The following is a 15,188-nucleotide window of genomic DNA, read 5'->3' as shown; positions in this document are numbered from 1 at the left end:
CTTAGGTTTTCTTTTGTAGGAGACTCATTTACTCTAAAACTAGTTTCTTTCTGATGCACCAAGAACTGTTTTATGAGAGCTATCTGGTCAACCTTTAGTCCAACTAAGTATTAAACCCAAAGGTTGAAAATAAGACCGCTACCACAATTTTTGAGCCAAAATTGAAGCAAGTTTTAATTAAATACTGGCCAGGTCCATTCTAGGCTTCCTAAAAAAATAGCAGTGAGTCACATTTTTCAGTGGTTTATAAAGGCAAATCCATAAGGCTATCTTATTTCTCACTAGGTCCAGTCAGGGGCATGCATATATCCTGACATACTTCTTGCCTGCGTTCCTACTGCCCACATCCAATCAGGGGTGAGCATATACCCTTATGTACTTTATGCCTATGTATTTCCCACCTACATGTGATCAAACACATCTGGTGCAGCTGGGTCAGGCAAACCTGTTTAGGGGAGTGAGAACATGTGGCATGTTCTCTTCCATGAACAATATCCTCCAGCATTTCAGAAAGTGTCCTTGGGCAAGGGGCTTACAGATTAGAGGCATTTTTGTTTTATGGATCTCTGGGAACAGTAATTAAAACTTAAAACATAACTTTATAACCATTATGCTTTCTTGTGAAAAACGGGTGTATGTAGAAACACTTATTTGGGTGTGGCCTGTAATGGCCAAGCCTACCTAATCCTATTTCTTGTTCTGCTAGAGGAGATAGAGACTACACTCTGGAGTCTGTCCCTGGAGTATGCGTTCTGGAGACAGCACTCTCACCAAACCTTCCACTTTTGATTTCTCTTCACATGTAAAGCCAGAAATCATAGATAGACAATAAGGCAGTGGTTCTTAACCTTCCTAAATGCAGCAACCCTTTAATACAGTTTGTCATGTTGTGTGACCCCCAAACATAAAACTATTTTCATTCATACTTCATAACTCTAATTTTGCTACTCTTCTGTATGGTAATACAAATATCTGATATTTCTGACAGTCTTAGGCAACCCCTGTGAAAAGGTCATTTGACCTATCCCTAAATGGGTCTCAGCTCACAGGTTGAGAACCACTGCAAGCCTAATGCTTCATGCAGAGAACAGCAAAGCCATCAAGAAAACGAGGCTGCTCTGAGCTATGGCTGAGGAACAAAGCTTACAGGAGAGCTGAGGAGGGGAACACCCAAGTCTGACTCTCTCAGATGAGAAAATGAAATGGTGGTTGTGGCTGGGGTTGCCTGCTCTGGCAGTCAGCCTGAGTACTAGAGCCAACTTCCCATTGCTTGAGGCTGTAGCGCATCCATGTGTACTTCGCACAGGGACCATGACTAGATAAGTGTTGTCGGTCATCACTTTGACATTTTAAAAGACAATGGTCAGTCCATATTCCATAGCGGTGAGAACTATACAAGGAAATGAACTATGCTGAGGGGGGGGAATAATAATACTTTATCTCACTTTTGTTCCATCACAGGGACTTCTGAAGTTTACAGACACTGTCTGGTCATAGAATTAATTTACAATTTTGCTTATTGGATAACATATTCTCTTACAATTACTAAGATATTCAATTGCTTTTCTTTCATTGAACTGATTCCATTAATTTATATAAGACATATCCTAGTTAAAAACAGATTAAACTGCTCCTCATCCAGTTGGCTCTTATCCGTCTATCTTTCTTGCTTTTGTTATCTGTGAGCAATGACAACATGGCTTAGCCTTTAACTGTTTCTGGATACCATATTTTTATTCTTGGTCATCTTGCTCTAACATGTTTTATACTCTGAGTTAGGAAGATATGGTTCATCAATCACATTTATTCAATAAATGGCTTGATAGCTCATGGGCAAACATGTTTTAGCAACTCAAGGTGAAATTAGTTATTTTATAGAGTTTACAGATTGGTGGAACTCTAGACAGGCTAACTCAGATCAGAAGCATCCACGGTTCTGTAGAGATGAATTGTTTTTAGAAAGATGAGGAAAGGCCTCCCAGAAGGACCATGCAACCTTCCCAGAGCAGGCATCCATGAAATACGAGCCAGGTGTTCACACAAGATGCTGTTCACGCGCAAGTTGGCCCTAGAACTAGGAACTGAGGAAGGGAGGAAGCAGGGTGCTCATTTGGATTCTTATCCCATCTCTGCAGACATAAGGGTCAGGCTGGGGAAAAGTGATGACTCATTTTGTGTGTTCAGCTCTTTTCTAAGTCCCGCTATATAGATGGTAACTGTCTTAGTGAGGGTTTTATTGCTGTGAAGAGACACCATGACCAAGGCAGCTTTTTATAAAAGTTTTAATTGGGGCTGGCTTACAGTTCAGAGGTTTTAGTCCATTACCATCACGGCAGGAAGCATAGAGTCAACAACATGCAGGTAGATATGGTGCCAGAGAGGTAGCTCAGAGTTCTACTTCTGGATCTGCAGACAGCAGGAAGAGTCAGTGACACTGTGCCTGGCTTGACCTTCTGAAACCTTAGTGACATACTTCCTCCAACAAGGCCACACCTCCTAAAGTGCCACTTTCTATAAACCTATGAGAGCTCTTTTCATTCAAACCACCACAGTGACCCTCTGTCAGCAGCAAAACAACCCATACCCTTAAGTATGAGGTAACCCACGTGGGCCTTGGCTTGAGGGTATGTGGGGGAGTGAAGGAGGAGAGACAGCACTCTTGAACAGAGCAGAGGAAAGAAAGACAAACAAAATAGCCACAGAATTTGATATGAAAAAGGGGTGACCAAAATGAAGTCACTTAGGCAATTGTTGCAGGATATTTGATCGCACTGTGAATCCTGAAATTGTGTTGTTTGCTTGGAAAACACGTTTCTAGTTGTGGTGTGGCTTATCCCTTAGCACACACCTTTAATCCCAAGCAATGACGGTAAAGTTAGTTTGTAGAAGGAAGCACCCATGTTTGAAAGTGATGTCTAATTGAGTGGCAGGCGAAGTGATGAATCAGAGAAAGGATAAGCCCAGCTCTCAAGAGAAGAGAGGGGAAAGGGAACCTGCTTGAGTAGTGGAGAGAGAGAGAGAGAGAGAGAGAGAGAGAGAGAGAGAGAGAGAGAGAGAGAGAGGCAAGTTTTACCAGTAGAGTTTTACAGAGACAGGTTGCAGAGAGAAAACAAGCGAGACACGGGTGAAGACAGAACCAGCCAGAGAATGAGAAGGAGCCAGAAGATTAGAGCAGATCGCCAAAGTTAGAATGAGGCCAAGCACAGCAATTCAGTCAGAAGCTGAAAGAAGCTAATTTGAATCAGTCAGCTCGCAGAGAAGTTTGGAGTCTCAATGTCTAAATAGAACCAAGCAGTCAGAGTTCAGAAAGAACAAGAAAGGGTGAGCTTGTTCAGCAGTAAGTCTCAGAGGCTAAAAACGGCCTAGGCCTAGATAAGATTGTATGGAAGCTAGAAGCTTCCAGAACGAGGCCTAGGTTAGCAGACTGAGGCAGGAACCCTCGGAGACAATTACTACAGGTGAATAAAAGTTACTTTTACAGGGTGTGAGCAGAGAGGAGACCAATCAGAGTAGGAACTGCTTGTAAAGTCCAGACTTGTGAAGGAAACAGAGAAGAAAATGAATTAGACCATAGCAGAGCTAGGGGCTTTTAAGTAGAAGGGTATTAGCAAGAAGAGACAGGATGTGGCAGACAGGATGTCTAAGACAGCAAGGGATAGGAGCTTTACAAGTCTCTTTTATTTTTTTTTATTTTTTAATTTATTTTTTTAATTAGGTATTGATTTCATTTACATTTCCAATGCTATACCAAAAGTCCCCCATACACCCCCCCCACTCCCCTACCCACCCACTCCCACTTCTTGGCCCTGGCGTTCCCCTGTACTGAGGCATATAAAGTTTGCATGACCAATGGGCCTCTCTTTCCACTGATGGCTGACTAGGCCATCTTCTGATACATATGCAGCTAGAGTCAAGAGCTCTGGGGTACTGGTTAGTTCATATTGTTGTTCCACCTATAGGGTTGCAGATCCCTTTAGCTACTTGGTTACTTTCTCTAGCTCCTCCATTGGGGGCCCTGTGATCCATCCAATAGCTGACTGTGAGCATCCACTTCTGTGTTTGCTAGGCCCCAGCATAGTCTCACAAGAGACAGCTATATCTGGGTCCTTTCAGCAAAATCTTGCTAGTGTATGCAATGGTGTCAGCGTTTGGAAGCTGATTATGGGATGGATCCCCGGATATGGCAGTTTCTAGATGGTCCATCCTTTCGTCTCAGCTCCAAACTTTGTCTCTGTAACCCCTTCCATGGGTGTTTTGTTCCCAATTCTAAGAAGGGGCAAAGTGTCCACACTTTGGTCTTCGTTCTTCTTGAGTTTCCTGTGTTTTGCAAGTTTCTGGACTAATATCCACTTATCAGTGAGGACATATTGTGTGAGTTCCTTTGTGATTGGCTTACTTCACTCAGGATAATGCCCTCCAGGTCCATCCATTTGCCTAGGATTTTCATAAATTCATTCTTTTTAATGGCTGAGCAGTACTCCATTGTGTAAATGTACCACATTTTCTGTATCCATTCCTCTGTTGAGGGGCATCTGGGTTCTTTCCAGCTTCTGGCTATTATAAATACACAAGTCTCTTGTCTTCACTTTAAATCCCACTTCTGATTTCAACCACTGACGTGACTTGAGTTGATTAATTAATTACTTCACCACTTAGAGCTCACACGTCACCAGCCATCAAATGAAAATGACAAAATGACAGCAGCCCAAGAGCTATGCACTTCTCAAGGTTCCTCAGCCGAATAAGCCACCATCCCACAGTCAGTTCTCCAAAGTGGCAATTCAATGATGAGCTGCTTGGCAGTCAGGGATGGAGGTTGGATGCTGGGGGAGGGCAGAGTCATGTGACTAAATTCTCACCAGGGGAATATAACACCATTGCAGCTTCTCCTATGACACTGCTCTGCCTCCACCAGGTTCTGTCCCTTCCCTAACTCGAACCAGTGTAGGTCCAAGCTCTGTCATGTGCAAGGAGGCCAAGCCTCTGAATGACAGCACAGAGCAGAGAGGAAACCAGCTTTCCCAGCGATCCCCACCGCCATTGATGTATTTATTTTACAGCTGACCCCGTGGAAAATCACTGCAGAATCTGTATATTTCCATCTACCATAAAGTGAGAGTAATATTTCACTTTATTTAAAGTCATAAAATAATTACAACTGTTTTTCCAAACATAAAATGACATTATTCAGTTTTCCATATACTCTCCCTCCTGGGGAAAAAGCTGACAGTTTCCTTATTGCTTTAAAGTATCGTTAGCGTATTAACACAAAAAAAACGTGCTATCCATGGGAGATGCCTGTCACTGATAGTTGTCATTCACAGTTCCCAGGAAGAGGGGAGCATCCAGAAGAGGATAGACTGAATTAGCAGAAGCCCCACACTTAGAGAGGAGGCAGGGGGATGACTTTAGGAGTGAATGGGAGGCCAGAAAGCAGCTTTCCTATTGGCTAGGTTGACAGATTGCAGTGGGCTCAAAGGATCAAGTCCTTTGGTTTCTGTCCTAGGAACAATGAGGGTAACGGCCAACTCCAGGCAAATGTTGACTATTTGTAGTCATGGGCTCATTGTGGGAGGAGTCAATGAAGGTCAGCGATGCCTCAAATGTCCAAACATCAGAATACAGAAAATAAAAATAAAAAAAAAAAGAAAAGCAGATGATGCACTTGGCTTCTTTGATGGCACTGAAAAACCGCTTTGCCTCAAAATTAAGCATTCAATAAATGGTAAATATTTTTTGTTGGTTTCCCATACCCCTTCAACTTTTTGAGATGGGGGTCTCACTCTGTACCCTGGACAGGCTATGGAGTCACTAGAACTCACTATGTAGCCCAAGGTCGTCCCAAAGCTGAGGCAATCCTCTTGCCCCCAAGGTCCTGGATTGCTTCTCACATCCGGCAGGTGAATGCCGTTTTTTTTTTTTTTTTTTTTTTTTTTTTTTTTTTTTTTTTTTTACTGAGTGCCAATTATTCCTGATCAGGCAAAACAGCAAGACTAGAGCCACTTCATACACTTAACAATCAAGTTACACAGATTGTCCATACACACAAATGGTGACAGAAGCAGCCTGAGGACCAAAATATCGATACAAAGGGTGCACACCAGGAGTTCTGCAGGTACCTTAACCTGGCTGAGGTGATCCCCCGGGAGAGCTGGGGAAGCTCAATGCAGATCTGAAGGAGGAGAGGGCACAAGGTACCTGCATTGAGCTTTGAGAGGCCTGTGGCTTGCTTGCTTCATCTTTGCTCCCATCAACCCCTAGCACAGAGCTCAGTACAAGCTGGGCAGTTTTGAAAGTCTCCGTTGAAAGAAGATGAATTCTGGAACCCAAATATGGTGGGACCTGCCTATAAGTCCGACACCTCGACTCAGGCAGGTAGATAGTGAGTTAAAGGTCAGCAGGGGCTAGAGAGAAAGATCATGTAGGACGAGAAGGGTGGGAGGAAAGAAGAGAGAAAAAGACAGTGTGTGTGTGTGTGTGGGGGGGGGGACTCTTAAAGGGAGATGGGTGATTAAAGGATTTTAAAGCAACTAATTTGAATAACAAAGAAATGAGTTTGTCAGGGAGATTGTAACCTTCTGTCCTGTCCAGAGCAGACACTTGAGACAAAGTGAGTGTTTCAGGCAAGGCTAAGAGAGTCCTTAGAACCCCAGGCAAGGCAACAGAAAGAGAAGACTTGGTGGAACCCCCTGGATGGACATGCTGTATGAGAGAGGCTACCAGCAATCTTTTGAGTTAAAAATCAATGACTGCATGTCTGGGAAACTGCCTGAGATGAATACCAGGTTCAGTCAGGACTGACTGCAACCCCAGTCTGTCCTTCTTGTAGTCAGTGGCCTTCCTTTTGTTTGATGTGTTAATTAAAGAACTCTGAGCAAATGGCTTTCCCAGAAATGAAGGTGAGTTTTAGTTTAATCTATTACAAACTTAGTGATAGAGCATAAATAAGACTCACCATGGAATTATGTAATAATATAACCAGAAATCATATGGCTTCTCAGGAATAGGTACAGGTTGGCACTCGGAGAAACCACCTGAAGAATGCCGGTGCCAAATTCTTGCTTCCCTACTTGCAAACGCCCTTCAACCAGAGTCCTGTGATTCAGTGGAAAAAGCCTTTGACCACCATTGACCTCCCTGGGTCCCATGAGGCTGAGAAAGTCTTCCCAGCTCTCTGCCTGAGGGCTCTAAGAACGGAGGTAGCCGTGGACCTTGAGGCTCCAGACTCCTGGCTCCAGCATGTGGGCGGGACAGTGTCAGGAAGACTTTGCTGTTAGCTGCAGGGAAGGTGAAACAAAGGCTTTGCATTTCTGTTAAGCCCTTCCCACCTGCTTAGCTCTGCCTTTAGCTTTGGGGTTTGAGGGCCAGGTAGGGCCCTTAAGACTCTCTTATATAGAAGACAGGGGAGGAACAAGGAAGAGGACTGGGGGAGGGGAGGAGTTCTGCAGAACCAGAGATCTCTGAATCAGTGTCCTCAAGTGAAATGTCCGCCTCCAGGGATGCTGGGAGCTTAAGGTGACAGCATCCTCTGAAACAAAATGTGCTCACACGAAGGCGCACTACCATCACTCTTGGAGAAGTGGTGAAAGATGACTGGGTGGGACGTCTCCAGGTTGCCGCTTGTACTGTCAACCGTGCTGTATAGACCGAACAGCTTGCTGTCTTGGCCTACTGGCCACGGCTTAAAAAAATAAAAAAATAAAAAGTTATGTCGGCTGACTAAAGGCTCAGGAATCCAGGTAGCTATAAAACAGGTTCATAGCTGAGGTGAGAACTCTGGAAGCAATGCTTTAAGGACCAAGGCAGGGGAGAGGTTAACAGTGTAAGCTGCACCTGAGGCTCCCTGGGGTCAAGAGGGGAGGAAGGGAAGGTAAGAAAGGCGCCTTCCCTTTCCTTCTTCCTTTTTAAAGAAACAAAGATTTTCTTTTTGGCTGTTTCGGCTGGTTGTATCTTTATTCATCATGACATCACAGGAAGACTGACCCGCAAGGATTTGGCATTCTAAAGGTTTCAGTGACAAAGGTGCATAATCCGAGCACATTGCAGTAACAGGTATTTACAAAGAGTTAAGGCATTCGAGGGAGGGCCAATTATTTCTCACTAATAGGTCAGGGAGAATGAAGCATTTGATCTTTCTGAGGGTTGGCATCGCATGAATGGCTCTGGGCGTGCTGACGGATGAATGGATGAACGATCTGTGCGAGAAAAACGCACCCAGCTGCAGGTACTGACTGGATGGATGGGTTGTGAAATTAGAACCATATGGGGGTGGGAGGTGGAGGTGAATTTTGGCTCAATGTGACAATGGACGTTTGAGAAGTTTCTAGAACCAAATAGCCAGTACGAGGTAAGGACTTGCGAAATGCCTGGTGAATGTGAAGGTGCTATTAGCTTAGCTTCAGAAATCTTGACAACTTTGCAAGCAGCAGTTATCTTCATAATTCTGACTAGGGTGTAAAAGTAAGTACTAAGCAAAAGGAGCAAGAATAGAGAGTGAGGGTCAGCGACCATGTCCCCTTCTTTAGCTGCTTCCGACCTTGTATTGCTGTGAATCAGAAGAACGAGTGTATGCGCTTACAATCGGGAGGTCAACCGTGTGAGACTCCTACACCCAGGGAAGACGAGTTGTCAGTAGGGCTGGCTCCTTCTCAAGGTTCAGAGAGAACCTGTTCTCTTGTCTCTTCCTTCTTCTTGAGTCAGACCCCATCTCCACCGTAAGCATCTCCTACACGACCAGTATGCCTCTCTTCCTGCAGCTCTCAAGCCCAAATCTTATTCCCTTCATGGCATGGCGATTCTCCTTTCTCTCTCTCTTGCCTGAGAATCCTAAAAGTCCCACCTCTGTCTCCCTGCCCAGCCATTGGTCGATGGCAACTTTATTTCCTAACCAAAGCCAACTGGGGGCAGGGACCCTCCGCGTCCTACATGCAGACGTGCGAATTCCCATGTAATTTTGGGAACCCAATTAACGTAATACAAGCAATACACCAAATCTACAACCCTGCATCTCCAGTTTTCTCCGCCTCCCTTCTTCAGGAGGCAAAGAGACCCTTCATATACCCAACACTGGGTCTGTCATTCTAGAAATATCTTTTCTCGCACTGTATCCTCACTACCTCTCTCGTGATAACAGGTTCAGCTAGGAACTAAGGATAAGAGCATCCTTACGAGATAAATGTATTCCATCTGGTTCCAAGGCACAACGAAACCCAGAGAATTCACAGAACTGACCAACATCACGTAGTTGGAAAGGACAGAACTGTGTCTAGACTTCTGTGTCTGTGACTGCTTATGACATAGAACCACAGAGTACATTTTTACTGCCAGTGGATTAACATTCAAATTTCTTGCTACTTATTTTCAAAAGTAGAGCAGTCATAACGTTTGTTTGTTTTTCTTGGAAAATAACCACAGGAAAACCCAACAGTGACAGAGCTTTTTAACTTTGAGTGTGGCCCTTGCTTTTTGTTTCGTATGCCTGAAAGAGTCCCCTGGAGAGCCACCCAAGCCCTGCTGCATGTGACATGGCTCAGAGCCAGGCAGCAATCCTGCTCTTCCCACCCGGAGCCCTTGGCCGGTGGCCAGCCTGCAGCTCCGTACTCATACCCACTGTATTGTCTGCCGGGCTGGTCATGTGAAGGGATGACTGATTTAAGGACATGAACGCCATGATTCATAGGAGGGGGGGAGAGGGAGAGAGAGAGAGAGAGAGAGAGAGAACATTAGCTCACACACCAGTAGCCACTCTCAGCACTGACCCGTGTTAAGAAGAAGTGGTGCCGGTCAGACAATAGGAGAAGACCTACATCCTCTCTTTGAACTGACTGTGGCTCTGAGATTACAGGGCTTGGCCAGGAGAAGGATTTTGAGGCAATAAAGCAAAGAGCCTCTGGATAAGTCATATGCCAGGGCACAAAACATAAGTGGCTCTTTGACCTCAGTCAGCCTCCGATAGTCTCTTACAGTGGCTAAGAACTTTAGGTAGGTTTGAGTCATACAGCTACCACCACACATATTGTTGTAGCCAACGACTACATCTACTTCAAAGGATTCAGTGCTTTAACACAGGTACAAATCAGCACGGGACCCAATCATGGTAACTTCTACACCAGTGTGAGTTAGCAGGATTCTTAGGAGAGATGCAGATACAGTTACCTGGAAACGGAGTCGCCATTTCTCCATCTTCTTTCAACCCTGAGGATAGAAAGCGTTCCTACATTATCCTATACTGCCTCTGCCATTCTAGAAATAACCCTGCACCCCCACTCACCTCCCTCCCCGAACAGCGAGCTCATCCAACACGAAGCTGGCGAAGCTGGCGCGCACACCGGCTCTGACACATACCTCCCGGCAGAATAATGGGTGGCACTGAGAGTGCTTGTTCAGACCAAAGCAGAGCGGGTGAAACAAGGAAGTCGCAAAGTGTTGTGGTTTAAAACGGATAGACAGATAGACGTTTACAGTTTAGGATTACCGCCAGCGAGTACAGGGCCACGGGAGGAGACTCTCAGCCTTCAGACTATTTCTCTAACAAGGTGCTTGTCCATCCATCCCCCCCACACTTCCCCAACCTTCCCCAGCCTACCCTCCCCCGCCCCAGATAAAAGTGTCATGTGCCAAGACATGATCTCTTTAGATAACATTTTATTTATTCTTTTTATTACATTTCTTTGTTTTGTGTTCGGATGTGGGAGTGGCATATGAAAACCATCATGGGGGCTGGGATAGCAGAGACCACTCTGGAAAACGGTGTAGACCAAACTGAGACAGATGGGGAATCCCACAATCCCCTCTCAACGTCCAGCTTCCAAAGAAGGCCTGACTTCTTCAAGGTACACAGAACCTTTTAAAACTACCATCCAGTAACTGAGCCTTCACACATGCAGGTCGTTCATACTTTCAACCCAAGCCTTTCAGCCACTTTCTCTCTTCATTCTAACAAAAATAAGTAAGTAAATAATAAATAAATTCAAGAAATCAGCCCCCCACCAAGTTTTTCTTGATCAAAATGCCTCAAAAAGAGGAGGCTGTCTCTAACCCAGAAGTGTAATTTGACGCCTGTCTGCAGCAGTCTTCTGTGCTGATTAGCATGGACATAAATATTCATGTGCTGATTCATGAGGAGGAGGTGGCAACGAAGAAAGCATCAATAATTGTTGATTGTTATTAGCCATAAGTGGGGCTAGCAGAATGAGCTTATTATCCCCCAAGAAATGACATTAATGTTGGTTTCACACACACACAAACACATACACACACACACAGAGACTGCAACATGCATAGGAGACAAAGCCTAGATTGCACACATATAACGAGTCTTTCTTTTGCCATCTGTTCTTGAATTTTTTATTTAAAAATCTCTGACACATGAGTATTTGTGATGGAGGAAGTTGGCAACCACTTTGCACTCATTCTCCAAGGGGCCTGGAGGCCAGAGCATCCCACCAGCAGCTGCATGGTGCAGAGGTGGGCTGCCACTGGCACTTCTGTCTCCACACAATGGGAAACATTGTCCCTCTGTTCAGGTTGGAGATGTCTTTGGAGACCTATTATCCCGGGAACAAATAGAATGATACAATATATCCGTTGTGTTTGACAAATAAGGGAATAGGTACCACTGAGAGTCTAAACTGTCCTTAGTGTATTTGTTAGGATAAAGGGCAAGCTGCTATAATGCAGACTGTTTTTAAAAGTTCAGTGGCTTCAGAGAGATACCTTTGCTCTTTTCAAACAAGCCAGGCCTTCCATGTTGGCAGGATGGCTCTAATGCACGTGCTTCCTCTGGGATCTGGTTTCCCCTCCCTCCTGGAGTTGGTGTGTTAGCGATGTATGTGGTTGACAGAAGTATTTAATGGTGGCCTAGTATGTCTGAAGTGCTTGGACAGCATCCTCGATCTTCTCTGACAAACTATAACCTTGTCAAACTTAAGAAACATATAGAGCAGACACATTAAAGGAAATGGGCAGACTCATGTGACCATGGTGACAGACAGTTGTTTTCTATTGCCACCGACACCCAGACAATGTGTTAGGAATTGCAGCTAGCAAGGCTTCTTTGTCCAAAAGAAGAGGAGATTGGAATCTCTTGAGATTGTGTGTCAGTCTATGAAACCGAGTCTGATGGTTTTAGAAAACACATACGAGCCAAGTGTTCAGAGACATGGGCAAGTGGGCATCTCGTGCAAAGGGCGTTGTGCCTTGTTATTGAACTCTTGCTAAGAGACATTCAATGACAAACTTCATATAAACATTTTTAGGATATTTCTTAAGTTTGGCAAGGTTATGGTTTGTCAGAGAAGAGCGAGGATGTTGTCCAAGCACTTCAGACACACTAGGCCACCGTCTGTGAGGAATGTGGCATCCTTTAAATACTTTGATGAGGGCTGGAGAGATGGCTCAGTGGTTAAGAGCACTGACTGCTCTTCCGAAGGTCCAGAGTTCAAATCCCAGCAACCACATGGTGGCTTACAACCATCCTTAATGAGATCTGATGCCTTCTTCTGGGGTGTCTGAAGACAGCTACAATGTACCTACATATAATAAATAAATAAAATTTAAAAAATACTTTGATGAGAAAGTATTTGTAAGTGTTGCAGGGACATTCTTTCCTTCTCCCTCTCTCTTTGTGTCTCTCTCTCACATCTATAACTTTCAAGACATCTTCCCATTGACACGATTTTACCTCTGAAGAAGGTACTCTTCTTAGCTAATAGAATAAAATGGCTCTCTCTAAAATAATCAAAGTTGAGCCAAATGTTTTTCCAAGGGGAAAAGCAATTTCCTTTGGTGAAGATGGGGTGGAGGGGAGGGATGGGTGGAGGATGTGATAGATTCAGTCTCCATTAGTAAGAACACAGTTACTCAGCAAATGCCCACCTGCAAGGAATGCTGGGGAATGTAGTCTTTGACTGCCAGGTCTATGCCTAAACAAACAAACAAAAAAATTTTCCCATGAGAGAAAGAGAAAGCAATAAACGAATCTGGTTCCTCCCTTAAGTGATCCAGTGAAATTCCTTCTTGTTTTCTGCCACTCTTCATCAGAGATGCTATTTGTATTTCAAAAGTTTCCCCGAGCATAGTGAGACATTTCAGACAGACCAACATCTTAATATCCTTCCCCACTCCTCAAAGGAACTATTGCCTCATAGCTGACAGGGCCAATCAAATCCTGCCAGGAATGTCTGTCTCTCTTGAACACTGACTCCTTCTTGCCATGAAGCAGGTGTGGCAGCCGTGGGTTTTGAACTTGCCAGTTGGGCTGCCTATGTATAGCTTACGTCGAGAATGGGTCCATTGTTGACTGATCAGCTGCGAGCATCCTGTCAATTCTTGCGCACAGACAGCTCAGATCCTGCGCAGCATTAGGTGAGTTGGGAATTAGATCAAAATAATAGTCGTGATTGTGTGCCCCATTGTAACCATGGTTCGTGCGTACTGCTTTGTGTACCTTGATTTTCTATCTTCAAATATGTGTTATTAGGCTATTTCTTAGGCTTGCTCCCAAATAAATGACCTTGCATTTGACATTATTCAGGAAGGAGCCCAAAATATATAATATAATATAACAGGCAGCAAAGAGTAATCAGTATTTGCTCACTGGGTCTAGATAGAGATCTGTGGAATATGTAAGAGCCCACTTTCGCAATGCAATGGAGTTCTTATGACAATAGGGGGCACAATCATTGGCACTGTGGCACTGATACCTGGCTTTAGTCATCTCCTATTTTCTGTATCAGATTGATGGTTTCCTGGGTGTCATGAAATCCCTAAGCCTTTCTGCGTATTCCAATTGGCCTGACTAGAGATGGTGCCACTGCAAAACATCCCTGCCTGTATGGGCAGAGGCCATCCGAGCTCCCCTGGATCCACACAACAGCCTCTGAATGGATCCAGTACTCCTGGACATGTGGGATCCATCTGTCCAGCAGCCATTTCCTTGGCCAGACAAGCTGGGTTATTGGACATACTCAAGTCTGCTTAGAGTAGCCCAATATCTCTGACCTGTGTCACCTAACTCCCCAAGTAAGTCTCTCCCTTATTACTGAGCTTCTTAGGAATCGTGTGATCATCTGTTTTTTAGGTCCTAGGCCAGAGTTTTATTCTCCCACCTAGAGGCCTTGCTTGGACTAAAAATGTTCCCTTCAGTCATCTCATAAATACCGCTTGGCTGGTAGAGGAAGGCTTTGTACAGTGCAGCCAGGGCCAGGGTCATGGTTTCTGGGTAGAAGCTAAGCTGGATTTTAGTCCTCCAGTATGCCATGCTTCTGTGTAGTTTTCACTCTGCACACTTCACACAGCAGCCCTTTCTGGACCTGTGTCATCATTGCTGGCTCGCACTGCATAGTGAGCTTGAACACGACCTGGAGGTATTTATTCAGCCTCCTTGAGTCTGCTTTCCTCATCACTAACATAGCGCTTTGCAGAAGTCATTACCTCATGGGAGTTTTATGGAAATGAAGTGGTCAGAAGATATAGATCAAGTGCTCTGTGGTCAGACTGTCACGTGTTGAAATCCCGGCTCTGTCATTTGCTAAGGGGTGTGGCTTTGAGCAGGTTACTAAGTCCTTTGAATGTCAGGTGTCTCATCTAGGGAGAGTAATGCTTACTCCCCAGGAGGAGGAAGATTAGATAAGGTGACAGATCTGAAATGCGAAACCAAGGCAACCTGGCTCAGATCCCCCTTCCGTCAAGTTCAGTTCTTAGTGCGCTTTGCTTTCATGCGTAGCCCCTAGTGTAACTCTTGACACAATGGGAGATCAAAAATGGCAGCTCCTCATTGATACACAAAGGGATACAGAGTGAATTGAAGCGGGGTGTTCAGTTCTGAGAGAGCATGGGTCTCTTTGTCTGCATGACACCCTTGCTCCCACTTCACAAGGCCAGGAAGACCTCTCAAGCCTTTACCTCAGCTGTCCTTGGGACCTACATGAGCCATCCAGTGCTCTGCTCCAAGCAACTTCCTCAGAAATGAGCTAGGACTACATCTCCACTTGGAGTCACCTTCACCTTCACTTGTAACACCTGTAACACCAAACTGAAGCGGAGTTGAACAATACACAAGAGGGCAGAGCCCTGGTGCCATTGCTGGAATACCAAGTCCAGCTATACCTGAAGTTGCCTCTGCATGTGAAATTCCTGGCTACACGGAGGGGGGGTTCCCCCTGACTGAAAGCTATTTGAGCTAAACT

At 44.8% G+C, this 15,188-nt stretch overlaps 1 long non-coding RNA gene across 1 annotated transcript; it reads right to left on the bottom strand.

The window, feature by feature from the left end:
- Positions 1-5,116: 5,116 nt before the first annotated feature.
- 5830416I19Rik (RIKEN cDNA 5830416I19 gene) lies at positions 5,117-10,370 on the bottom strand. Its single transcript, NR_045384.1, has 3 exons — positions 10,345-10,370; positions 10,156-10,194; positions 5,117-7,681 (listed from the first exon to the last, which is right to left on the bottom strand). It is a non-coding gene; the product is annotated as an RIKEN cDNA 5830416I19 gene (long non-coding RNA).
- Positions 10,371-15,188: the final 4,818 nt, after the last annotated feature.

This window comes from Mus musculus, chromosome 5 (assembly GCF_000001635.26).
Source record: "Mus musculus strain C57BL/6J chromosome 5, GRCm38.p6 C57BL/6J".
Lineage (NCBI taxonomy): Eukaryota > Metazoa > Chordata > Mammalia > Rodentia > Muridae > Mus > Mus musculus.
This window is presented reverse-complemented; position numbering and strand designations above follow the sequence as displayed.